The following is a 27612-nucleotide window of genomic DNA, read 5'->3' as shown; positions in this document are numbered from 1 at the left end:
CTCTTTCTGACTTTTTTTTTTTTTTTTGGAATTGAGAGAGTTTGGCCAGTATCATGAAGCCACATTCAGCCACTAGGATTTCTCCCGACCTGCTCCTGCTATGCCATAATTAGTCCCAAAATAATTGTGTCTGTGGAATGGAAAGAAAGAAAAGGGAAAAGAAAGGTGACCTGGTGTAGTGGAAAATGAGTGGTCTGGAGATTTCTTGTGACAGGAGGCTCCAGTCTCATCGACGATGCAGGTCTCTACAGCTGTAACATCCTATGACAGACCCTACAAGTTGTCAGTGTCCTGTTGCACATTTTATTTTTTAATTTGAATATATACCAAAGATATATTTATTGTATATTGTTAAATTTAAAATTTCTCTTCCTTTATGATTTCTGAGGCTCTCAAAGCACATCAACAAAATAATGATGTTTATGAGGAAGAGTAACAAATAAAAGTTGGTTCTTCAGATGCAACATGAGAGAAAGGAAAGCATTTGAGGTCGGGAATGGGCATGAATGAGCTAGAAACAGTTAAAAGTGACTCTAATCAAAGATCCAAAAAATAAAAGGAAGACGGGAAAGAGGAGAAACGACTAAAAATAAAAAATGAAGTATAAAATAGTTTTAAGGTGAACATTGTTACATAATGTAAGGATTCCTTATCAAAGAATCATTTCAAATCTTTCTCTATGGCATTTAAAATAAGACACGTCCTGAAACTAATATTACACTATATGTAAACTAACTGGAATTTAAGTTAAAACTTTTAAAAAAGAAAGAACGGGCTAAAAATAAATAACTAAAAATAAAATAAAGTAAGATTCCATTTATACAACATTAACCTCTTCTATGCTGTGGGGAAGTGAACTGTGAGCTTTAGACGCTAGTCCCAGCTTTATCTCAAAATATATGTCAATATATTTGACAAAATATATGTCAAAATATATGGTCTCTCAAACCTCAGAATCTTCATAAATGAAATAAGTGGTCCAGCAAGTTCTCATTCATATTTTAGAATCCGTGAAATGAGATGGCACATGGGATGGTCTTGTCAACATACTGCCCGAATGCTTATTTAAGGGAGTTGCTGAGTTTGAGGAGATTATATCATTGACCGAAGTTAAAAACAAAAAAAAACAACAACAAAAAAAAAACTTTTTGAAGGTTTTGACTGAAATGTTGCCTCATCCCAGATGGACTAGCAGGTAGCCCCGCTCTCTAAAAAGTACCGCGGCTGCCACTGCCAAACACACTTTTAGTTGAATCTTCAACTGGAATTTCTGAGAGAATGCCCATGCAACTTTTCCTCTAAAGGTCTCATTCTCCAATTAGCTGAAAGATGGCACTTCTGACTTTGTAATCCAGAATTTTTGTTCATATAAAACTCCTGTTTAACCAAGAAAATGGAATTCAATACATTCTTGGTTGCCCTGCTATTAATTTAAATTTGCATAACCTAATCAAAACTCAACCTGCCTTGCCCTTCAACAAAAAAAAAAACAAAAAAAACAAAAAAACTATATTCTCTCCCATTACTAAATGGCTACATTCTTCTCAGTATTTTTTAAAAGATGAATTATGTTGATATCCCATGACTTTCCCTTTAGAATGTGTCCATGGAAATTAAAATGGACTTTTCTGTGCCCAAGACTGAAATGAAAAATAGTCCAAAAGGGCTGGTGGAAATGAACACAAAACTTCGCTGATGCTATCAGCATTATAATTTTTGTTAAGCTTTTTTCCAATAAAATGGAACTGAAGTCAACTGTCCCCAAATAACTGCCCGATTCTTGCTCTATATCAACCTTTTGTGTCTACAGATAAATGATAGAGAAATACAGCTTAAGATTGCCTGTAAATCATTGGAATATGTTTTTCCGAGGCTTTTCTGGTTACTTTGCCCACAGTGACGTGTCTCCTATAATCATTTTACTGTTTCGACAAATACTTGCTGAGCAGAGAGAGTGCGCCAAACACCGTGCTAAGTGCTCAGCATACAACCGTGTGCACACAGCTGTCAATTAATTAAAGCATCCCTGGCAAATGGATGGAGTAGGCATCTGTTTAATATTGAATAAGCTAAATTGGGTGGAGGAGATGATTGGACGATCAGAAATGAAACCTCAGACTCTTGTTCTTTCTTTTGGACGACCTCATGTGATTTTTCCCAGTCACCATTTACAAACCCACATTCAGAAAGGAAACCAGCTCCCTGCCTTGCCCTCAAGCTGGCTGCTAATAAAGAAAATATCTGCTTATCTTCCTCACATTAGTAGTTGTTCTCAGCCATTGGAGGGCACTCAGGTACAGGAAGGTCCCATGCCTAGCAGCAGAATCAACTTCATCCTTACTTTCCAGCCTATAATTTGGGAGCTCACTGTACAGCAGGGGAAACACTGAGGACTAGGAATGTCTACCATCATCCTGATCAAAAGTTATATTTTGAGTGCTCTCCATAGGCATAATATAAGAAATTATTTAAATTTATTTTTCAAGTATTGTTCATGAGTTTAGAATCTTTTCTCGTTCTGCCCATTTCTCTTTGACATTCCTGTCTTAGGCAGTTCTGTGGAGCCAAATAATTTGTGGCATATCTTCTTCCAGAGTAAAATAGTGACCTATTCAAAGATTTCTAAATGCATCCTTTATGCAGTTTTCAAAGGAGATGGGTAGAGTGGGACATATTTCTCTTTGCCCCATGTGTCTTTCAAATAATATCAGTGACTAGGTAAACCAGTCGGACCATCGCATTGGCTATCATAGATACAGATTCCCAAATGCACAGAGAGAATCATAAATAAGTGCATACGGAGAAGTCTGACAGTTTAGTGGAATTGCTTTCAAGTCATTTGACACATTAGTACTTTCAGACATTCACCTGTCAGTGATCCTCATTAGAAATAAGATTGGAATATTGGGGTCACTAGCTCAAAGTCCTTTTTTCTGAGACCTGAACAACAACCAAAAGAGCTAGAGGGAATAAGCATGAAACTATTCTGGACATTAGAACTGTTTCTCTAAATGAGCTCTTTCTCTCTTTCCTCTGTTCCTCTTTTTTACCCTCCCCTTTCCCTCCTTTCCTTTTCCTCCCTCCCCCTCTCGTTCCTTTCTTTTGAGTGCTATGAATTCATTAGATGGCATAGTGTAAATCAATAGTAAACGCTAACCGCCTACTCTGTACTCAGTTACGCAACATCACATAACCGGTACACAGAGACAAAAAGGGAAAAAGCACACACAGCCTTTACATTCAAAAGCTCTTGCATAATTTTACTTTTCCACAGCCAAAAAGAAAAAAAAAGGAAATAACAGATGGGGAAACTTACAGTTTTTTTTCCCTTTTCTCAGACTGTTGAGGAGGGAGTTAGTTAACATCCGTGGCCATTTCTAGTTGCCCTAGGCTGCAGCAAAACATCCCATAATTGTCAGTGCCTCAAATGGCTTTAAACAGGATTTTGTGACCCACCATGATGTGGTAAATTTTCCAAGTAATATAAGACTGAAATTATTCTGAGGTGTTTAATGCTGACTTGGTTTTTACTTGTTTTGTGAAAAATCAACAACATTTAAAGTATGAAATGAATTTTAAAATAGAGGATAAGGAAGACGGCTGTGTGTGTGTGTGTGTGTGTGTGTGTGTTTGTGTGTGTTTTCATTTGAAAAGTATCCTGATGTAATATTTATGTAAAAAGCCAGTTATATAAACCCTGTCTTTCTCGTGTCTTTTACTTTGGGGGCTGTATAAAGCTCTCATGTTTTTTTCTCATGACAAACTGCATTCAAACTCCAAAGTCTTAATGAAAAAGAAAACATCTAGATGCTATAGCACACACTTAATTCAAATTCCGTATAGAATTTATCCCCTAAACAACAGTTCCACTTAAAAACTGGCAGTTTCTGGAATTTTCCTTTTGAACTTTCTGTCACACCATTCCCTGGAACACCTTTGGGTCCATTGCACCACCTTTATGTCTCCTAGTCCCTTTGTAGCCCTTCACTCCTTTCCTACACCCCCGTGTTTTCACTAGAATAACTCCCTTCCCAGCATGAGTGGGAACTCGGTGAGATTTGTGTGAAGTTTATCAGTCTTCCTTCCCTGTTACAATATTTTATTTCATTTAATGGACTCGTGTCCTCTGGGAATCAGACATACACCTGATGAGGGAGGTTGGAGGACTTGTTGATTTTGTTTTATTCTTCCTTTTGAGTTTCTGCCTATTGAATAGTTATAAAATGGATGCCAAAATGGTAGAGAGAACCTGACTAGGCATTGTCGGGTATCTGCTAGAGGAAGGTAAGAGCAGATGTATGAGGGGTACTTCTGGTGGTAGTTCTGATCGTTCTTAATGTAATCTGTGAGAAGGTGAAAACAGTCAAGGAAGAGGGCAGACGTGAGTAGAACTCTTGAGGCACTTCACCTCCTTGTATTTGAGGTCAATAACATTGCTGTAGGTCATACTTTCCTTCTGGATGGAAAAGGCAGATGAAATGGTTCATTTGATTTTACTGAAGCTAAGAGATGAGTGTTCCTTCACTTAAAAAAAAAAGATTTAGGCTATTTCCTGGTTTGTTTACCTTTCTCTTATGTGTTAGCTATTAAATTTATGACTCCTTTTGTATGGGAAAATCTGGTGCATAAAGATAAAAATCAAAGCCAGGTGAATTTTGTCTGGTTTTTCAGGTTTCATTGCCTGAATTTGTCTCTCTTGCAACAACCGAGTGATCAAGAGACTTGGGATTATCATGTCTCTGCATCTCTGATGATGGGGGCATCTTTAATTGTCTTAATGAATCATGAGTAAGCTAGGATATATTTTTAACCATTTATAAATACACTTCCTGGTTTTTGTCTTTAAAAAAATCTATGGCTCAGGTAGATTTGTTTATGGAAAAATAATGACAGTCAATCAGAATAGTCTTTCACCAGGAAAACATACTCCTATGTATATTTTTTCTAAGTGTCCCTCTACATGTGTTATAGCTGAGTTTAGATTCCAGTATACAATTCAGTTTGTATATACCTGCATCATGTAAAATACCATACTTTATAATACAATTTGAACATGATTATTCCTCAGTAACCAGCGCTCTGTAACACTCTGTATGCAGGGAACGATTTAAAAGACAACTTAGAACTCATCGATGAGCATTTTCTTGGTTGTCAAAATAGTTGGAAGCATGTATCATAAAAGAAATAGAGGAAACTGTGTTGAAGTAAAATATCTTTGAACTTTTTTTCTTCCTGTTTCTCAGAATAGTTTTCCATTTTCATCTCGGTGGGTTTTTACACTCTCTGGACCATACTTAGGGCAGAATTGACCTTCCAGCGTCCAATGGCTGCCAACTAATTCCATTCAGCCTTCATTTTCAGTTGTAACCAGGGCCCTGGAAACAGGCCACTTCTAGTTTTTCTTTTGTAATATGGGATCCAGGCTAAGAAGGGCTAGCAGGCCTACACCTTATGTTCCCAGGACATGCGAGAAGCTAGGGAGAGTTTTAAACATTTTCTCATTTTTCAGAAGTCCTTCAGAACACTTTCAACCTAACTTCTCCTTGCTGTTGGCATCAGTAATAGATATTTTTAAATGCTGTGACAAGACCCTTAGCCACTGATTTACCTTTCCAAACAGAATTACTCTAGTTGTGCATATAGTAGCATATAGTAGCCCCTTCATAAATATTTTACCACGTTTTTATGAGCTGATGAGGGACCTGCTATGGCACTTTCCTCCCAGTGCTTATGCAGGTGAGCAGTAAGCCACGAGAGGAGTAAGGGATAAGATGAAGTCAGATGCAGCGCTCAAGTCCCAGCAATGGACAGATCACCCCATTTTATAAGAAACCCCTTATTATCCTGCCTCTGTCTTTATAAAAGTAGCAAATTGCAGAAGGCAATTTTGTGTACTTCCTAGAAGTCCTTTTCATTGGTCAGTGCTGCGAACAGTGGGTCATTTAAAAAAACATAATTTTTGGCAAGCTACTTTGGTGGTTCTCATTAAGTTTCATATGCAGATGTGTCAGGAACTTAGGAAATTCTGGGTCTCAAACATATTCCTCTTGCACTGTGCTACAGGGTCCTTTGAATCTTGGCTTTTCTCATTTTCCCTGGACAATTATTTTTTAGATTTCTTTTATTTATATAAGTCTTGGGATGATGAATATAGACAAATTTATATAGTTTTTCTTTTACGTAGTTTCATTACTTTTAGTTACAATAATTCCAGATCTTTCTAAATCTATGTTGGCTTCAGTTAGTTATGCTGGTTATTTTCAAGGTGTCATTCTGGTGGTGATATCGGGGGTGGGAGGTGATCTCTGATAAACCATCTATGGCTTCTAAATTATAAAAGCAGAGAAAAAAACAAGCATGTGGAATTATTGATAGACTGCTGCTTGTTAGGCAAGCAGTTTTTAAAATGCAGATTATATAATATTGGGGGATTTCGTTGCTCCACAGTAGAAGCTTTTTAAATGTTAATTTGGGGTTTGTTTTGTTGCTCTGTGACTTAGCATAAAAGGTTTTGGTTTTAAAAGGTTTCAGTTGACTCGTTCCATTTGTCTTACAGGACTTGGAATATAATACTATACATTTATTTATGCTCATGAAGGAGAATAAGGCCAGTAACTCACAACTCATGAAACCAGGGGGTAAATAATCCATAACTTGCTCTCCCACCACTGCCGCAATATTTATATCCAGAACACAAGTAACAAGCAACCAAAAACAAGAAGAAACCAGTTTGTTTTTATTTACAAAATGTTTAATCAAAAGTACAGTAAAGTTCAAATGGAGCTGCAAATCCTGGTGGTTCACAATGGTTTGATTTATTTTTTCAAACAGACCATGGATAATTAACCATAAAACATAACTTTCCCAATACAAGTTACAGTGAATTTGCAGAAATGGGCAGCAAGTCTTCCACAACTAGTTGCAACTGGCTGGAGCCCTTCAAGCTGAACATGCAGACCGTTGCAGGCGTCACCTTCTCAGCACACCCTTGTATGTTCCTTCCAAAAGGAAGCATCCTTTACTCTTCATACAGTGTCACCGAGGCACTGTCCCAATGTGATAGGCGAATGGGTTATTTTACATGATCACCGTGTTGTCATACATTTATTAAATACCCAGGGTTGACCGTATTCTTTTCATTTCAGAATGTTTCACCATCACTAACTGGATATTTCTCACAACATTGCTGTCTGGTAAGTAACTTTCATTATTTCTAAATGACAATCTAGAATATTGTGGTGCAAAGAAGTCAAGTACACTTCTGCCAGTCTCTGAAAGAATTCAACCTGAAGGCTGTGGTGTGTCCACCACCTCCAAGTACTATTTGAACAGAACGTATTTTGACATTGGTGAACAGTACATATTTTATATCCAGTTTGTTCATTTGAAATACCATCATTTAGAATGATAAGACATGTGATCCCAAGAACCTACGATCACAGATTTCAACGAACATTTCACAATGATTTTGCTATGCAGAGGTGGAAGCATTCAAAGGCCTTGTTTGTCAGGCTCTCTGGAGATATATATTTCCAAAGGAGACGCCTCAATGGACGTCTCCATGTGGATATTTTCCATATGGAACATCGGACACTTTGGCATTAAACAAACAAACACAGAACCTTCTAAACACATTTTGTGATGCTTTCAACTACTTATTGTTCTATGATAGGCAAAACATTTGAAATGCATTCACTTCATTTGATCCAATCTGAAAATCAGACCTGATTGCTCTTGTGCACACCCACAAACGGAAGAGGAAAAATGTCCTTTAGGAGCATGAATATGGATAGCCACCTCTTTAATGAATTAACAGGGCCAAGACCAGAGCTGCAAGTGAGCCTCGCTTTGAAAACTTTGAGGTCTACATGTCTTTTAGTGGAAATTTGTGAAGTTTCGGGAAGGTTGGGACTGTGGCCTTCTTGATTTCTTGAGATGTCAGTGGCTGAGAGGAAGAGTGCAGGTCAGGACTGAGGGTATATTCGCAGAGCATCATCAAGTCAGAAAGAGCATAAAAGCTGAATTTGTAGAGGTTGGCCTGCCCTGAAATGAGAGGGAGGAAGACGAAAGGGGGTGACTTGCTTGGCATCTGATGAGACTCTGTCTGGCTCCAGCCAGGCCGAGTTAGTCATGAACATCATATTCATCCAAACTTTTAAAAGTTACACTCTTGACTTCACTTTATATGAATGTGCATAAAATGGGGAAAATAATCTCTTGGGGCAATAAAGATAGCTTTCTAACAGGGACTTTCTGTATCCATGGCACATAATCCATAGCTGTCGCTGTATTTTTGTTCCTAATTCTGTCGCACATCTACCTCTGAACATATCCATCTCACCAGCGAAGGCCTCAAGCCTTTAGGATTGTAACTACCCCCACCACCCCATGTGCATTCCCACGCTTTATTTGTTACACTGACTAAAAAGAAACGCGCATATCAGTGTGAGCGGCCTGAGTCCAGGGACAGGCTTATTTGGTAACTTTAATTTGTTGCTCCCATTGCTTTCATGGCTAAAGGATCTCATCACAAAATGGCCTGAATTTCACACTCTTTCTGGCTTGCAGAGAAGCTGGTTCCTCCCCTATTTCTGTCCAACACACAGAAAGCTCTTTATGTTTCTATGATCAGATAAAATCTGTATTGACGTTTCTTTTCCTGTGGGTGTATTTCGCTTCTAGGTATGAAGATTTAAAGTATCTGGGCAAAGCTGTGTGTTTGCAGTTTCTCTGTTTTTAGTGAAAAGCTCCCTGGGAAAGGAGAGCACATCTTATGCAGTAATGAATAAATATTTATTTTCATTTTAAAATGATACATGTTCATTAAAAATAATTTGGAAAAACACATAGGAGTAAAATGAAGAAAAATACAAGTAATTATTTCTATAATTTAAATCCAATCATTAGTAACCATTTGATGTATTTCTTTACTCTCATTTTTTCCCTGAGGATATATATATTTTTAAAAACATGCTGTAAACGTACTTTCTACAGAATTTCAAAATTTAACCTAAGAATTTTACATGTAATTACATGGTTCTTATAAATGTCATTTTACGAATGTGTGTGTGTGTATGTGTGTGTGTGTGTGTGTGTGTGTGTGTGTATATATATATATATATATATATATATATATATATATATATATATATATGTATATATTCATTCCTGAAGAGGAATTGCTTATTTAACCTAAGTGTCCGACAAGAGCATTTTGGGTGTTTTGTTTTACTTTTCACATTTCCACAATATCTTGCATACAAAGAGTAGATGAATCAATCAAAATCAATCAATAATGAATAAAAGAATGAAAGTTTAAATCAGTATATATTTTTGAATTTTTTATCATGAAAACTTTCAAATACATGAATGTAGAGATTACTATAGCAAACTCCCATGTACCCATCACTTAGCTTGCACAATGATGAGCTCATGGCCTGCCATTTTCCCATTCTACTACCATGTTACTTTGAAGCAAACCCCAGACATCACAGCATTTAGTCCATAAATATGTTGGGCCCACAAGGACATTTTCATATGTTAATGTTATAAATATTGAGGTAAATAGTTCTAATCATTATATATTGGAGTATTTTTCTTCTGAGTATACTGCCATTATGTTTCCTAAAATGTAACAATTGATTAGAAAATCTCAGCAGAGTGTTTCGTAATATTCTTAGATGCATCTGTAAGCCAAAGCGCAATTTGGTTGACTAGAGAGACATTTCACACATTTGGCTAGGTTTCATGGGGGAACTTTTCTTTGACATTTTTTTTCACTTGCCTCAAACTTAGGATGATAATTTGCTGCTAGTTCTGTATAGCATTAGTTAGACTCATGACGGGATATACACTGTGTTATATACAATTCTGTATCTGAGGTGAAAGGAAAACATAGTGCTCTGACTAGAAGTCCAGCATGGTTACAGCCAACCCATAGTGGATCAATGTGGCCAACCTACTTAAACCAGACCTAACACTGGATTTAAAACTTTCGGGTTTTTTAAAGATATATTGGCAGAAAGGAAAGGTTTCGTCCTAAGAAGGCATTTACAAAGTCTGAAAAGGGAAGAATTATATATTAATAGTCTGAATAATTAAAAAAAAGAAAAGCACTGTGTTTGGGGAAGTGAGGGTCAAAGGAGATGGTTCATTGTATAAAAAAGGGCACTCCCTATGTTGCTTATATGTATTGTTCTAGTTTACTCTAAGAATGTTTAAAGAATCTAGTTTTCTTTTGCTAGACTAGATCCTTTACACACAGAGCTCCACAGATGATGAGGGCTCTGGGCAAATTAGGCTCTCCATAGAGAACCTATAGTTAGGGTTTAGTCCTGCTCGCCGTCTTTGAATTGCAGTCAGTGACGGTTCAGTAGCAGTGTGTTGTCCAAAAGGTGTATTCCACTCATCAGAAATTCAGGATGTGAGTAACTATGTAACATACTGCATCAGTATAAACTGGATTTATGTGTTACTCAGGTCTATTTAATCTTAGGAGCACATTTTCCATTGGCCTCGAAAGTGAGTAGCTAGAATATTGATGTGCATAACCCTTGGGGAAGAAAAAAAAAAGAGCTTCTCCAACTACACTAAATCTCTAGAAAAATATGACGGCTTACAGTATGGACACATACAAAGTATTTTCAGCCAAAGTTGGTAGAGGAAAGCACATTTGAAAAAAAAAGAAAGAAAAGAAAAGAAAAGAAATAACATAAGCAATAAACTATCCCAAGCAAACAGAATGCATCTGTAAAATTTGCCAGACTGGATGGTGTAAACAATGCAAACTTTTTTCTTTCCATTTCATTTTTCCCCTCGGTCTTCTGATCCTCTCTATTTCTCCTTTACCCTGATCTGACATTACTACCATTAAAATGTCCTCAAAAGGTCAGGAAACAATCTGATAGCTTGGAATTGAGCCAGGCATTCTAAGGAAAGATAGGTAGGAACTAGCCACTATTTTAAAGCTGCAAAGACATTTTACCATACCCCATAACACACATATTGTAAAACAGCTAACTTTTTCATCATTATTTTTAAGATTGATATTAACAACAAGACAAGTGAAATAAAGGCATAAGTCTTCACTTCTTCCTGCATCCTTTTCTTATGTGTGTTAATTATATAGCTCATGTCATATAAACCAGAATATAAACTGCCTTTTAAAGATAAGAATAAGTTTGCCCTTGGTTCTCTCTAGCTAATGTATTATACACTGCACCCAAGTGAACCATCAATGACTCATTCTGATAATAACTATAATAATAATTATTATTATTAATGATAGTGTTTGCTTCTTGATATGTGTATGAGGTTTCCTTATGCTTGGCCTTTGGGTCTGGTGTTTGTTCAATTGTTGTTACATTTGTGACTGTATGTACCCTGAAGCTATAAAACAGCATTTCTTGGAATAAAGTAGTACTCCGTATCCTCTACACCTTTCCCCCTATGTAAGTTCAGAATCATTGGTGGATGATTCTGCTTGTATAGGGCAGAGAATCCTTTGCAAATGCCTGCATCAAGCCAGGATTTTCATTTTAGACCAAAGACACAGATAGTTGCAAAAGGAAAAAAAGCAGTTTATTTATATCATCAGATCCATGTTTCCTGAAGTTGGTGTATTTTCTGGATAAACTTTATTGGATATGTAATACATCATCATGTGCAATTACCATAAGGATGAATTATGACATTCTCTGAGTGAGATATTGGGTGATCCTGCTTTACCTGGAGTGATGAGGGAAGATTGAATACCCCATTCAAGACAGACATTCAAGATGATTTTGCAGCCAGCACAGTCACTTTACATTGGAAATGCTGAAGAGAAGGCTTAACTTTCTCTTCCTTCATTGGAAATTACTCAAAGCCTGTGATATAAACAACATACTTTGGAGATGGTCTTCTCTTTGGGGGACTGCTCCATTTGCAAACCGTGCTAGGGTCCACAGGGAATTGGTTCTGTGTGTTCTGTCCTCTTGTGTGAAATATTCTTAACATGCTGTTGATATATACTTTTTGGCCAAAAGTAATTTACTTTTTGGTTTTTGATGACCACTCTGTGAATCAACCTAATGTATTTGTGATGTGGGGAACTGTAACCTCTGAACACTCAGTTTAAAGACTTTTATAACGAATTATTTAAGGACATTTTAGCCCTTAACTGTTTCTCTGTCCACAAACAAGTTGATTGGTTAATCATGTCTTGTTTATTTTTATTGTTGTTGTGGTACACGTTGTACCTAAAACAGGAATGAGGCTATTTGTAAGAGCTAATTATAATGGCAAAATTGTACTTTCTCTAACTGTTCTCTAATTTTCTAATGTTTCATTATATCAAGACCTGCACTCTAAGAAGTATGTTTCAGTTTTGCTAGGGAAATGACAGAAGAGAAAGATAAATCCAGTTCTATAAAGTGATGTCAAGCATAATTTAGCACAACTACCAATATCAATAGTTCATTCAAGCCCTAGTCCTCCACTCCTGGAGGACTTTGATTTCTGGCCATCCTTTGATAAAGATCCAGAGCAAGGAAGAAACAGAGACTAATTTTGAGACTCTTGGAGGTCTATCTTTTAGGAGGAAATGATGGTTCTAGCGGATTCTTAGGAGCCCAAGTTACTTCTGACATGGCTTCTATAGCTCTTGTTGGAATCAGAACTCACAGTTTTCTGTAGATAGAATAAAAAACCCAGAGGCTGTGTCCTTAAGACATTCTCCATGCCATTCTTTGAACAAACTTTTGCTAATGCTTACTATGTGACAGGTAAATGTGAACTCACTTACCCTTTCTTCCCTCCTTCCTTCCCTCCTTCCTTCCCTCCTTCCCTCCTTCCCTCCTTCCTTCCCTCCTGCCTTCCTTCCCTCCTTCCTTCCTTCCTTTCCTCCCTCTCTCCCTCCTTCCCTCCTTCCATCACTCCTTCCTTCCTTCCTTCCTTCCTTCCTTCCTTCCTTCTTCCCCTCTCTCCTGCTGTCCTTCCTTCCTTCCTTCCTTCCTTCCTTCCTTCCCTCCCTCCTAACTCCTTTAATTTTTTTTTTTCTCATTTAAGCACAGAGAAGTTTCCTTATAGATTGCTAAGGGCCCTGTGCATATTTGCATGAAGCCAAAGATTCTGTCCCTTCTAGGAACTCTGGTTGTCAACCGGTGATCTTGCCTTTGTCTTTTCTCATAGTTCTGCCTGTGGCGCCTGTCACTAGCAGTCAAATAAGGACAATTTTACCATTCTCTCCTGCTGCTCTAATTTTTTTTAGTGCCGGTACATGAATTTGTTATTCTTTATAATTCCCTTTGAAGTTGGAAATCCAAGGGGAATCTAAAACCGACCAGATGTTTCTGCTGCTGGAGAGGGAAGAGAGTAGGATTAAGTTTAACAAAAACTTGGTCTCTAGGAAGAAAAATCATTTCAGCTGGAAATCATCTTTAAATGCACTCATTTGCTACATATCTGTTCGTTAATTTACATTTACTAGTCCTTTGTAGACAATATCGCCTGTCAATTTACTCAGGAAAATTCATAAATTTTGTGAATAGACTCATGCTGTGGTTTGCTCAGGCCTACGTCCCCTTTGGAGTTCTAGCTCTTTCCATTGCTCTGCATATTCCCCTCGCGTGCTTCACAAGGAGGATTGTCTGTGACTGTTGTTGATGTTGCTGAAGGATCACCATCATGTCACATCAGGCTGAGAGGCCGGTTCTGCAAACTGTTTCAAGAGGGTGAGGTCAATGCAGCCTGCGGTTAGGGAGGGAAGGGAAGGAGATTTGCCAGAATGCTTCTCCTTTATGGAGAACTTCATCCACTTTAGGGATGTGTAGATCAAAACAAGAATAAGACTGGTGAAGACCTTCAGGGGAAAAAAGGAAAGTTTTGTCGTCCCTCAAGGATTCAGTTGATGTTGCAGACAGCATGAATAAACAGATTGGGAGATGAAAAATGGTAGAGAAAGTGAAGTATATGAAGGCACAAGAGAGAAAAGGGCATCTGTGCAATGACGTTTATAGGGCCTCTCTGACTGGACATCCAAAGCTTCAGGCCCCGGTACGAGTGGGAAGAGCGAATGAAAAATTAAATTAGAGGAGAGTCTCAGAAACCAATCAGAATGTTTTGGTGGTTTGCTTAGAACTTCACGAAAGCACTGGATTGCAGAGATGCATTTTTATTTGCTCACTTCCTTCTCGGTACCTGTCCTGCTGGGTCCTGGCATCACTATTAGGGTTTCCCAGGTTTCCCGAGGTTTACTAGGAGGACAGAGAGATCTGCGGATAACTACTTTACACCCCTTCCTTTGCTCCGTGGATTAAACGTTTGGAAACATCTTCCACACCTCATGAGGGAGGAATACTCACAACCCATAGTTTCTATTGCCCCAGCCTATCTTCATTTTAAATAGAAAGTCTGAATCCTCAGTAATTATATTAAGCTTCTTAAGCAGCACATATCAATTGCATATACCATTTTAAGCATTTTTTTCAGCCTCTCAAAAGAGAGTAGGGGAAGAGACAGAGAGAAATCACTTAGCAGCTGATTCACTTATTTTAAGCAGCTTTCCCCATTTTAAAATATAAAAAATTCAGGTCCTGGAACATTGGGTGATTTGAATGTTCTGTAAGGATTTGAAAAAAGATTTTTAAAATATCATATGTTCTACATTCAGGGACCCGGATTTTCAATTTAGTTCTAAAAGGAAAAAACAGGTTGAAATAAGGGAGTTTCAACCTAAACAGTCTCTCTTCTTTCTTTTCATTATTATTAATGAAATAATTATCATTTACATAATATATTATTATTATTATTATTAGTCAAATGGTATGAAAAGCATTTATGTTGGTCTCACTGCTGTGACAGAGCTTAACCTAATAATCCAAGACTTGGAACTTGGTGTTTCAATAAAGGAAACACTGTTTGAGGTATTTTCCATTCAAACCAGCATCAAAAGTTTTTAATTAACACCATCAGAAATTAACGGACTACATGCAGGACAGGGTTCCTCCATGCCCAACTACCGGGAACAAGACAGCAAGCGGGACCCAGTGTGTGTGTTTTTGTTTTATAGTGTATTTTTATTTACTCGCTGAGGCAGAGTCTGAGCTGCACGCAGTGTGGCGGACCCACAAGAGTGAAACCTGAAAGGGCTGCTCAGCTCCAGCAGTTTCATTCTGCTCACTGATGATTGTCCTGAGTTCTTTGTGGTTGTAATTGGTTAGAAAGTTTGAAATTAGCAAGTCCTTGTCAGCCCCTGAAAGCTTTGAAATCACCAGGCTTAGTACAGCTATCAAGCCCACTGAAGCCTAATCGCCTGTTGGGTGAAGAGCCTCCGAGCAGTGGGTGCCCCGTCCTCAGGCTTTGCCCCAGTGGCACTTCCCCAGCCTCTGGAGCTCTCCGTCCTAGACGGTGGCTTTGTTGAAGCCCTTTCTTTTCCATCACTGAAGCCTCTTTGGGGATGAACAGATTATGGCCTGACTAATGGTGGGGGAAGTGAGCACAAATGGGAGAAAGTGAAACAGAGGTTCAAGGGAATAGAGAAGAAGAAAGATGATAAAAAAGCACAAAAGAAAAAGGAAGTGGGATATGAGATGGAAAGAGCTTTGGAAATATTGACATTTGGTTTCTGTGCAACTGGATTTGATGTCTCAGGATGGAACCCACTGACAGAGCCTAAATGGTCCGTGGGGCTTTTCTTTCTTTGTTTTTTTTCAGAGCTTTTTTTTTTTTAAAGACTTGCCTATCATTGTCACAGGGAGGCCACATATGTTCATATAAGGGACCATTAGCTACCTGCCACCACCACCACCACATTTTCTAAGGATTAGGAATACAGTTCTTTCCCTTATACATTATGATAAAAGAAAGAGGGGTCTATCAATTCTCCGGTCACCACAGAAGTATCTATTGTTTAATCTTATGCTCTGGGCCCCCGAACCAAATTTTCTCCAGCAGACTCCTACCCTGATTGGTGAATTGCACAAAAAACTCCCCTTCACCCTTATAGCAACACAGGAACTGCTTGCACAGGGTTACCTAAAGTGGATATTGTCAGCAATGATGAAACGTTTATGGAAGCTTAAAGGTCTGAATAACTTCCTATAAACCTTCTCATTTACACTGAAAGCCTTCAAGCTTAATACATTTAGGTACAATATTTAATCTTTACCCATTTCTTCTCCACTTTAATACAAAACAAAACAACAAAAAATACAAGCCAAATACAGCAACATAGATATTACTGCCATGAATTCAGAGTTCAGGAAGTTTTTCAATAGGCCCAGTCATGACAAAATGATGCAAAAATGTACCACCATTTTTGGAAAATCTCCTTAAAGCAGTTCAAAGATTTCTTCCCTGAAACACAGGGAGATCGATACATATCAACTTCTAGGGGATAATTGGTGAATGAGTGTCAGGATTTTCACAAGAACTGCTGAGTCCAATCTTGACATTCTAGCCAGAGAATCAGGTAAGCCGATTAGCAAATCATCATTTTTCTATTTCTTACCTGGGCAGTGTCAGGATTTACTGTCGCAAAGTTTGACTTACAGGAGTCAGAGACACTTTATGTGGAATATAATTAGTAAAAAGATGTCATTCTAACCTTCCCCAGACCATCCTTTAGGGGCTGCTAGATCGGGCTGCAGTATAGTGTGCCCCACTCCCCAGAAGTCTTTAGAAGCTTGTCTAGCAGGTATGGCTGACACTTACCTCAGCCCTTCACCTCACCTCTGATTTCGGCTGCACTTGGAGCAGTTCTGTGTTAGCCCAGACTCCCACATCAGGAGTGTTTTTCCCAGGATCTTTTCCATGGCTAGGGGAGCTCAATAAATCTACACTGGATTGGGGAAATTGGGTTGGCAGCTTAATGCCCTGGGAGCATAATGGGAGAAACTCTCAAACAGAACTGGAGAAAAAATGTTCCAGCCTGTTTCTTTCAGATGGGTGACTCTGGAGGCATTATGTACAAGGCTCAGAGACGCAAGTGGAATTATGCTCCAGTTGGTAAACTGGTGTTACTTTGACACATTTTTATCATTGCCTTGTTTTCTTCTCTGACTCACCAATCTCTCCTTCACACCTGCCTTCTGAGATCACCTTCCAAATTACAGCTTGTACCCAGGTCCTTGTTGAAAACTCTTCTTTGGAAGGATCCCCAAAGGAGACAGTACTCAGATTTTTTGTTTGTTTGTTTGTTTGTTTTAATTAGTCAGGTCACAGCATATTCTTCTCTATCGTCTACTACCTATAGTGAATTATTGCCCATTCATAGCCTGGTTCCCAAAGTCAAATAGAAGGCCAATTACTCACATCAATAATTGTTAACACTTGGAGAGACATTGTTTTATTCATCTGTGGTCTCCTGTACCTAGCACTGTCTTGACACATAGTAGGTGCTCAGTTAATGTTTGTTGGATGAGTGAATAAGTTCATAATTTATACCAATGACTTTTATTGTCAGTAATAAGAAATACTGGTGTTTCAATCAAGCATGAGATGTGTTACAGTAAATTTGTTATGAATAATAAATTTATGAAGTACATGTATTTAATTTACTCTTTTAAAGATTAAATTAAAACAATATTTTTCCTATATACAGTTACCCTCATATACTTGTGTTTTCTTTTTTTTTTTAATGCTTATTTATTTTTGAGAGACAGAGAAAGACAGAGAACAAGCAGGGGAGGGGCAGAGAGAAAGGAAGACACAGAATCTGAAGCAGGCACCAGGCTCTGAGCTGTCAGCACAGAGCTGGACACGGGGCTCAAAATCACAAACTGCGAGATAATGACCTGAGCCGAAGTCGGACACTTAACTGACTTAGCCACTCAGGAGCCCCATGTGTTTTCTAACATGCTTTATTAAGTGGGAACCAATGGGTAATATTTTAGTTTGGACTCCAGAAATTGCAAATAACTCTAGATAAACTCATGAGAATGTGTTAAAATCTAAATATCATCTTTCTCATACCTCAAGGTGGGGGGAAAAGGTTGAGGACTTTAGGATCATACTGTAGGAAGGGTGGCAGTATCTGCTCCCATTTGAAATATCTGATCGAGTTCAACAGGCTTTTGAATGACTCTTGTTTGGGGATATTTGTTTCTATGTCCATGTGAATCCAGTCTGGAGTAAAACATGGTGAAGTCTTATTTGTGCCTGTTTTCTAGACAGAAACATAAGATCCACAATATGTATAATCAGCACCAGGGAAGAGTCCAGCTTCTGTGATAGAAATTAATTAGGCTCCGGAACACAAATAATAATGAGATGGAAAGTTTGAAACTCTCTTTATGCTTCTTAATGTCCAAGACGATGGATATTTTAAAGCTAGTTCCAGAGTGTGGTGACCAGGAAGATCACCCTAATACCACAAGCCTCCTCCTTATAACCCAATGACCCAATCTGGACTGAAGAATGTGAAGGATAAAGAATACTACAAGAAAAGTCACCTCAGTTTCCCAACTAGTTTATTTTCTCCGCATTGGAGTACCAAAGGACCTGATGTTTCATGTTAGTTATATTCCTGTGGGAAGAAAACTGTTTCCTTCCCTACTTTTCAAAAATGTTTTAAGCTTTTATTCTGAGAAGATAAGCTTTGAGCCATTACTGAATTTGCCCCCCAAAAGAAACAAGTATCTGCCCCAGGAAGAAATGGTGATTCCCATTTACTTTCTTAGCATCTGTTGTGATACCTGGAGAAATATATAAAGTTATAAACATTTAAAAACATATTCTTCAAGAAAAGTCAACTATCTTATCTGCTGTTTTTTCAAAGTGGCCTTATTTGAAATTTTTACTATGCCTTCCAGCATAATGTTCTAAATTCTCTCATCTTTTCTGTAGTGGTTATTGATCGACTGCCTAGGAAACCTCTTTCCATACTAGTGTTTTCCAGAAAATATAAGCTCAATTATGAAAGATCCAAAATGAGACTCAGAAACAGTGACAGTAATTGGTAATGTGGTTTGTGGGCTGAAGAGTTCGTGGTATTAACCAGTGTGTAATTTGCCACATTATGTGAGATGGTTATGGATCCCCTCAAGGAGGCCTAGTGATAGCTGGAGCCCAAGGGTTGGTCTTTTATAGCCCAGCAGAGCCTCCTCCAAAGCTCCAAATCTCTCCTAGTTTATCCTAGTGACCAGGACAATATTACCCTTTTCTATGCATGTCTGACCTGAAAAAACTTGAAAAGTACTAGTGTTATGGAGTGAATGTTTGTATCTTCCCAAAATCCATATGTAGAAGCCCTTCCCCTTACCCCCATGTGATGGTATTAGCACGTAGGGTCTTTGGGGACTAATTAGGTTTAGATAAGGTCATGAGTGTGGAGCCTGCATGCTGGAGGCTCCTTTTAACAAGAGGAGGAAACACCAGAACTTCCTCTCCCTGTGCCAGATGAAGACATGGTGAGAAGGTGGCCATCTGCAGACTGGAAGGAAGCCCCTCACCAGAACTCAATCATGCTGGCATCTTGGTCTTGGGCTTCTCATCCTCCAGAATGGAGAAAAATAAATTTCTGTTGTTTAAGCTACCAAGCCTATGGCATTTTATGATGGCAGCCTGAGCCAACTAAGACAACTAATCCAGTGGATATTAGTGAAGAGTAGATGAAGTATCAAAAAGAGAAAATAGACAAATAAAGACAAGTTTGCTATTAGAAAGCTGCAATTCAGAAAGTGAACTTATATGTAAGGCTTTCCATAAAGGAGTGCTACCAGGTTATAAGTTTATCAGTATATATGTTCATCCAAAATGCACTGAGATGCTACATTTACACTGTTGGAGGGGGACTCTAGTACTAGTCATTAGTAGACATGTTTGTGTATGTGTATCCATCTATATCTAGCTATCTATATATCTCTATCTATAGCTATGACTGGGAATATATGCTCACCATTAACTGGATTTGTCATCTGATTTGTGTACAGGGCCCATTTCTTTTGACTCTTCTGTCTTTTACATGAATTGTTTCATTATAAGATAAAGGTAAAAATTGTAATCAAAATTATTTCCATTCTTAGTTGCAGAGTGTCTCCCCTGTTTGTGGCCATTTCCTACATATGGCTATTGTTATCTGTCCTCTGTGCCTTCACTACTCAGAGTACAGAAGTATTAGTAAAATCAGTATCACCTAAGAATTTATTTGAAATACAGAATCTGAGGCCTCACTCCAGACCTGCTAAATGAGAACATGCGTTTTAATAAAATCCTAGATGATTTTTCTGTGCAGTGAAATGTGAAAAATACATACATGGCTAACTAAAAAGCATAGTAGCTTCTCCTCTTATGAACTTTCAACTGACAACCATTTTATATATATATCTGTGTGTATACACCAATATCTATATCTATGTCTATATCTATATCTATATGCTATCTGTGATGGCAGGTTTTCTACACTTGTGTGTGTGTGTGTATATATATATATATATATATATATATATATATATATATATATATCTGTCTCAGGATATATATGGCATTGGGGTGTGTGTGTGTGTGCCTATATATACATATACATATATATATATATAGAGAGAGAGAGAGAGAGGGAGGGAGAGAGAGAGAAGAGAAATATCTATATAGAGAGACAATATGTATACTATATATAGATAGATATAGATATATATTACATACGTGTCTGTACATAGTATACACACAGACACACACACACACACACACACACACACATTATAAAACCTGCTACCACAGATTGCATTAATAGTTGTTTGTGTACTAGTTTGCTATTGCTGTGATAATGCTACATAACAAATAACCCCCAAATTTAAGTAGCTTATAATTGTAAACATTTATTTCTCACTTATAGGTCTATGTGGCATCTGGGTACCACTATTTTAGACTGCATTTGGTTTCATATCTTCTCTACACGCTTTTCATTCTGGGACTCAGGATGAAGGGACCAGATACTTGAGACAAAGTTTTCTTATTCCAAATTCCGTGGGCATAAGAAGTCAAGCCAAATCACTACTCATGGCATTTCTGTCAACATTCCATTGGTCAAAGCAAGTAACTTGACCAAACTCAAAGTTAGGGTACAGGGATACATACTCTCTTCCCCACATTAACACACACTACTGAGAGTTATGCTAAAATCATGAGTTTTGTGTGGATGTACAGCTCTGTTGCAGAAAGAGTGTGAAGAATTTGAGAAAATCAGTCTTCCATATATGGTATTGGTTTGGACTCAGAAACAAATGGCTTACACAGTTGCATAAGCAACTTAGGAAGCCTTGACGTAGTAGAGCACCTGTGTGTGTATGTGTGCTCATAACACATTTGCAATCACAGGATCTCTAACCACCCTCCAGAGGTCGTCTTCATAGATTACTTGTGAATTCCTCGTAAAGATAAGCACTGAGTAGAGAATAGGGTGTCAGAGAAAACACACTAAGTTAAAAATGAGGAGCCTTGGGTTCTACTCAAGCTATATCTCTAAGCAAGTGTGGAATCTTACACAATTCTATGAATGTTGTTGCTCAGTATTGTATCAACCAATCAGGAATGTTCCTGTCCCAGCTATTCTTTTTTATTTTTCTTATTATGAAAAGCATATATAAGCATGGTAAAATATATAGAATAAAATACAAGAGGACAATTAAAATCATCCACAATCACCCAGAAATAATTTCCTTTTAAACTTTTTGGGGATATAGCTTTCTATTTGTTTTTTTTTTTTTCTGTGCCTTTTTATTTTTGGTAAAACACGATATACACTGTCTTGAATCATACTTTGTTACTTAAAATCTATATTATAAGTCACATGCAGTACTGTTAAATACTTTTCAACACCATTTTAATACTAATTTACTGTATTATACTTCACTACCTATTTTGTCTAATCAGATATTAAGCCTTTAAAAAGCAAAATATACCTTAAAATAAAGTATTATTTTTATCACAATTATAAAACTTTAGAAATTGAAGAAAAAGAAGGACAGTAACATTTAGTAAAGGCCTACTCTGTGCCATGCTCTATTTTTGGAACTTTATTTAAGCTGTCTCATTTAATAACATTTAGCCTGATGACTATCATTTCTGTCTTTTGATGCCTACATTAAAGTCTCCCATAAAGCCTTTCATTAAAATATAAATCCACATTTATTTCAACTTCTTTGGGTATAAGTAGGTTCTAAGAAGTAATTTAATATAAATGGAAAACACCAACTAAGTAAGAGCTCTAAATTGTTTTTAATACTGGCTCCCAGCCTCTTAATAGTGTGGCCTCTGGGAATTTAGTTACGATTCTTACATTCAGTTATGTTTTTATTTAAAATGGATAAATACTAGCCATTTTAGTGTTTTAATGAGGATTTAAGTGAGATAATACATGTTTGGAATCTACTACCTTGCCTAAACAATAAACAGATCTCTAAGTGTTAGTCTTTTTTCTCTTGTATTGCTATGAAATTGTTTTATTTCCTTTCAGTAGCATCTCTGGGCAGGTGATTCATCTATTTTTGCCAGTATCACAAGCACTCTCATATTACTATGAGATAGTCAATAAATACCTATAGGCTATATGGAGGTAGTGATGTTAAATGGTAAGCTGGTGCATTTTTTGGTTTTCTACAGTTTATAACCAGTTTTCTTGACGGTAGCATGGAATGTACTCTTTAGATGTACCCATTGTTTATTTGATTCAATAATAGTAATTATAATATAATAGACTTCGGGGCGCCTGGGTGGCTCAGTCGGTTAAGAGGCTGACTTCGGCTCAGGTCATGATCTCCCAGTCCGTGGGTTCGAGCCCCACATCGGGCTCTGTGCTGACAGCTCAGAGCCTGGAGCCTGTTTCAGATTCTGTGTCTCCCTCTCTCTGACCCTCCCCCGTTCATGCTCTGTCTCTCTTTGTCTCAAAAATAAATAAACGTTAAAAAAAATTTTTTTAAATATAATAGACTTCTCTTTCTTGCCTGTTGATTTGTGAAAGGTTTTTATTCAAATGAACAGAAAACTTTTTTATAAAGGAGCTTTTTTCCTTATATCTATAAGCATTTAGAATTAATGATGAATGAAAAATGAGTGAGTGAATGATTGAATGACTCCATCTTATTCATCTAACAATTATTGAGCATTGGTTATGGCAGTGTAGCATCTGGATATCATACTTGGCCAAGTATATCAACACTCCACGCTTCTTATCCTTTTTTTGTTTGTAAAACTTAGGTGAACGATTAAATTCAATACCCTCAGTTGTTAATCTTCTAGATTCTAGAAGGAGAGAGACTTGGAAACAAAGAGCTTCAATATAAGGTATAATGAAAAAGATGCTGTTGTGGTAGGATAGGCAAAATGCTGTGGGAAACCAGACAAAGTGGATGAATCTAAGCTGAATGAGAAGGAAAACTTGGAAAGACTGTGGTCTTTCAAGCAATGTTGGAGAATGAATGAGGTTTTCACCTGGTAGAAAAACCCACCTAGACTGAGGGAATGTCAGGAGAACTGAGTCAGGAAGACATGAAAGAATCTGGTGTGTTTCAGGAATGGTGAGGAAGGAGACAAGTGTGGCAGGGTATTAAGGCATTACAAAATTTGGGGGACGAGGCTGTACCAGTGTTCAGGAGCAGATCATGGATGCCTCAGAATGAAGTTCTGTTAACTAGTTCATGGAAATCATTAAACATGACTTTTTTTTTTTTTTTTTTAAGTAAAGAACAGTGGCATCCAATCTGCTTTTCAGAAGCCAGATACTACTCAATTCATAGTGGGCTCCATTGGTGATGAACTCTGGATCAGATAGAGAATCACAGTTCCACCCAAAAAATCACATCCTTGTAGGATAGACACTTTAGCCAATGAAAATGATACTATATCAAAATGAATGCAACACCAAAGTTACCTTTCTAAAAAAGAAATTGATCTTAGCATTTCTCACCTTAACAATGTTTTCTCATTACTTATAAAATAAAATATAACCTTTATCGTATGTCATTACAAAGCCCTTTGTAATCAATCAGCACTTTGATTTTTCTCCTCTGTGAGATTCTGGTATCTGTCCTGTAGGATTGGTGTGAGGGGGTTCACATAAAGCACCTCATACATTGCCTTGATACATGACAGGCCCTCAGCTCGTGGGAGCTGTGATTGTAATCATCTTATCACCTCCTCTGTTCTCTCTCGCCAGCCTCATTTATACCCCTGCTACTATTTTTCAGATCTAGTTGTTCATTTTTTGTATTGCCACTGTCTATTTATAATGCCTGGCACACAGTAGGTACACAATAAATTTATCTTTAGTGAATTAACCCATTCATCTAACTTCTGAAGAACATTCTTATGCCATGTATTTTGGATATAAAATACTCTTCTTTGGCGCTATGTTTTAAATAATTCTGCTGAGTTGAACCATTTAATGACAGAATTTCAAGAGAGCTTTCTTTTACCAAAAGTCCCCTCCTTTTGAAATTATCAACTCAATACAACTAAAAGGCATACATAACAAACAATGATTCTTCAAAGTGTACCTGAACACTACCAACTTTAGAATTATGCACTCCAAACACATAAATAGATATTGTTTATAATCACAGACAAAATGCCTGTACCTTCAGTGTGGAGACAAAGGAGATATTGACAAAGTCTGCTAGCTGATTGGAGAGTTTGTTGCAGTGATGGTTATGGTCTCCCATTGCCCTGAAACTTTTCCTGTCCTTAAGACAGCAGGCTTGGTGTTGTGTGAGTTCTATGTGTGCATTTTTCAACTTTTTTTCAACCTTTTTTTAAAAAAAAAACAGAACAGAAATTCAGTTTTCAGGGTGATGCTGTCACTAATTGAAGACGCCAGGCACCCATGAAGAGTGTGTTTTGTAAGTTGTTATTTTCTGGTTTGTTGGTTTTAAAGCCAATCTAAACATGTGAAGAAAAAAATTCAAATTTTGCCAATTTGAAAGAAGCAGAAATAACTAAAATCTTCTTTTAAAATTTCTAAGCTATTATGAGAATATTACAGACAAAAGATTGCACATGAAAGAAATTTTTTTAAAAAATCAGGTTGCTTCGCCTTTCTTTAGTCACTTCAAAAGTCTTTGTCAGATATGAAAAAGAAATATACTCAAAATGAAGAGTAAATATAATTAAAATGGTTCCTTGCCTTGACATCTAAGCTTCTTATGGGCAAAAAATTTGTATAAATTTAATACTATGAAACTTGGAAAGGAGGGAGAGGAAGGAGTTTGATTTTCTAAGAGTAGGCATAGAAGATGGTGGTAGTAAAATTACATTAAATTTTAATTGCATTTGATGACAGAATTTTAGACCCATAGTGTTCTTTTTATTGCCAATACTTGGCTCTACCTAGCACACAATAATCTCTTTGTAATAGTTAACTAATGAATGAATATTAGATAGACCACATTAGTTTGCTGTAAGCACAAAGTTTCTGTTAACAAAAGTAGTTAACTCAATTGGTTCATCATTGAGACCAAATATTTATTAACACCTGCTTTTTTTTTAATATTTATTTATTTTTGAGAGATTAAGAGAGAGACAGAGCATGAATGGGAAATGGTCAGAGAGAGAGGGAGACACAGAATCCGAAGCTGAGCTGTCAGCACAGAGCTGGATGTGGGACTCAAATGCATGAATCCTGAGATCATGACCTGACCTGAAGTCAGACACTTAACCGATTGAGCCACCCAGGCACTCCTATTAATGCCTGCTTTAAATTCATTCCTTAGAAGTTAGTATAAGGTTGTGGTTAAGGGTTCACATTCTTGAACACTTAAGTGTGTACTGTGAGCATTGGTTCCTCCTGTGTAAAGTGAAGATTATGAAAGTCCCTTGTTTGGAGGATTATGGGGAGAATTACATGAGATAATGCCATAATGCACTTGGTAGAGCTCCTTGCACATAGTAAGTGTTCACTAAGTTTTAGATATTGCTATAAATACTATATTAATTGCAATATTATGAATAAGTACATGACCTGATATAATTATTATGAAGATTTAATGAGTCCATACATGTTATTACAGTGGTGTCTAGGAAATCTAAGACTTCAACAACATATATTAAATATCTGGGAAGCTGTACACAAAACAATGAGGATTCATACTGATAATTTCTCTGAAAAGAGATACAATCTAATTGAGGAAAAGGATCATATGTATTAAGAGATTAAGGGTAGGAAAAATAAGATAAAAACAGAGAGTGATGCAAACCATAAGAGACTTTTCAATACAGAGAACAAACTGAGGGTTGGTGGGGTGGGAGGTTTGGGGGGGGTGAGAAAAATGGGTGATGGGCATTAAGGAGGGCACTTGTCGGGATGAGCACCGGGTGTTATATGTAGGCGATGAATCGCTGGATTCTACTCCTGAAGCCAGGACTACACAGTATATTAACTAACTTGAGAATAAATAAATTAAAAAAAGATTATAATCAGTAATAATGAAGCTAATAGATTATTAAGCATTGACCCCCACTAAGCTCTAATGTGCATTCTCCCATTTAACCCTCACAACTATATGAAATTGATTTTATTACTCCTGTTTTACACAGGAGGAAACTGATGTGTAGTTATCAGTAGAGTTAAGCAATGCTTATATTTGGGGATAGACCCTTTTGTCAGACTCCAGGGCCCTGAGTATTACACAACTATGATAACCAAAGTAGGCTGTGTGTAAACAGGCGTATAAGCATTCAGAAGGGAAAGTGAGCACTGATTGCTGATTAGCTGAGGAGGAGATTTGGGAGAAATAAGGAGCACTGGGCTTGGCTGTGTGTTCTAGGGCAAGTTTTTAATCTCTGTGTGTCTGTATTTTCCCATCTATAAAATGGGAATCATAGCATTACCTCTAGAGTTGTGAAGATTTAATGAATCAATCAATACTTGTGATTATAGTGGTACCTAGAATATCTGTGCATTCAATGAATGTTAGCTCTGCTGTTGTTATGAGTGACTGCAATACTTTGAAATTTCTTCCATCTAAATGAGTTTGCATTTAAAATTTAAAGAGAGACTAATATTTCAAAGGTGTATATCATTAGAAGTCTTAAAGCATGTTTTTTTTCCCTACTTTCAACCGAAGAACTCAGTTTCAGCCTAGCACAATGGGAAAAAAAATGCATTTATCAGAGATTCCATTGTATATTTGGGTGAAAGAAGTTCGGTAAGAGGATATGTTTGAGAGCCTCACGTATTTTCTTTTTTGCTTTGCTTTGTGCCTGTCCATTGACACTTCTGTTAGCCTTCTTAAGAAAACAGTAATATCAAGTAAAAAATTATTGTCATTTTTACGTCTTCTGTACTTAGATTGTTTTTAAAAATGTGCACACAGAAACCTTAGAACAGAATCTTGGGAATGCTAAACCTTAGCTCACACTGTCACGTTTAGTCCATTTCATTAAAGGAACAGTAATGTGCTTAGTGGCTAAGTGTGTAGAAATAAAAAAAAAAGTACAGTAACCTTATTCGTGAGAAGAATATGATAATATTCATTGACAGGGGAACTACAAGGAGCAATTATCCCAAGCTGTGTCTTTCAGACAATGCTGTCAGTTTTTCTACTTTGATGAGTACAGCTGGGCTTGTGATGCAGGGCAAGAAATTCCAATGTGGCTAGCGGACCAGGGTGTTGGCTACCATATCAGCTATATGGAAGGAAAAGC

At 37.3% G+C, this 27612-nt stretch overlaps 1 protein-coding gene across 49 annotated transcripts in view; it reads left to right on the top strand.

Annotated features, from left to right (window-relative positions):
• Positions 1–27612, top strand: part of ZBTB20 (zinc finger and BTB domain containing 20) — a 769297-nt gene that overhangs the window by 404184 nt on the left and 337501 nt on the right. For all 49 annotated transcript variants that reach the window (XR_007457485.1, XM_049629359.1, XM_049629402.1 and 46 more), the window contains one exon: positions 7146–7193. The gene's annotated coding sequence lies outside the window, so the exon portion shown is untranslated. The remainder of the gene's footprint in view (positions 1–7145; positions 7194–27612) is intronic.

The sequence above is a fragment of the Panthera uncia genome, chromosome C2 (assembly GCF_023721935.1).
Source record: "Panthera uncia isolate 11264 chromosome C2, Puncia_PCG_1.0, whole genome shotgun sequence".
In the NCBI taxonomy this organism is placed as follows: Eukaryota; Metazoa; Chordata; class Mammalia; order Carnivora; family Felidae; genus Panthera; species Panthera uncia.
Note: the sequence above shows the minus strand (reverse complement) of the source record. Positions and strands in the feature narration are given on the sequence as shown.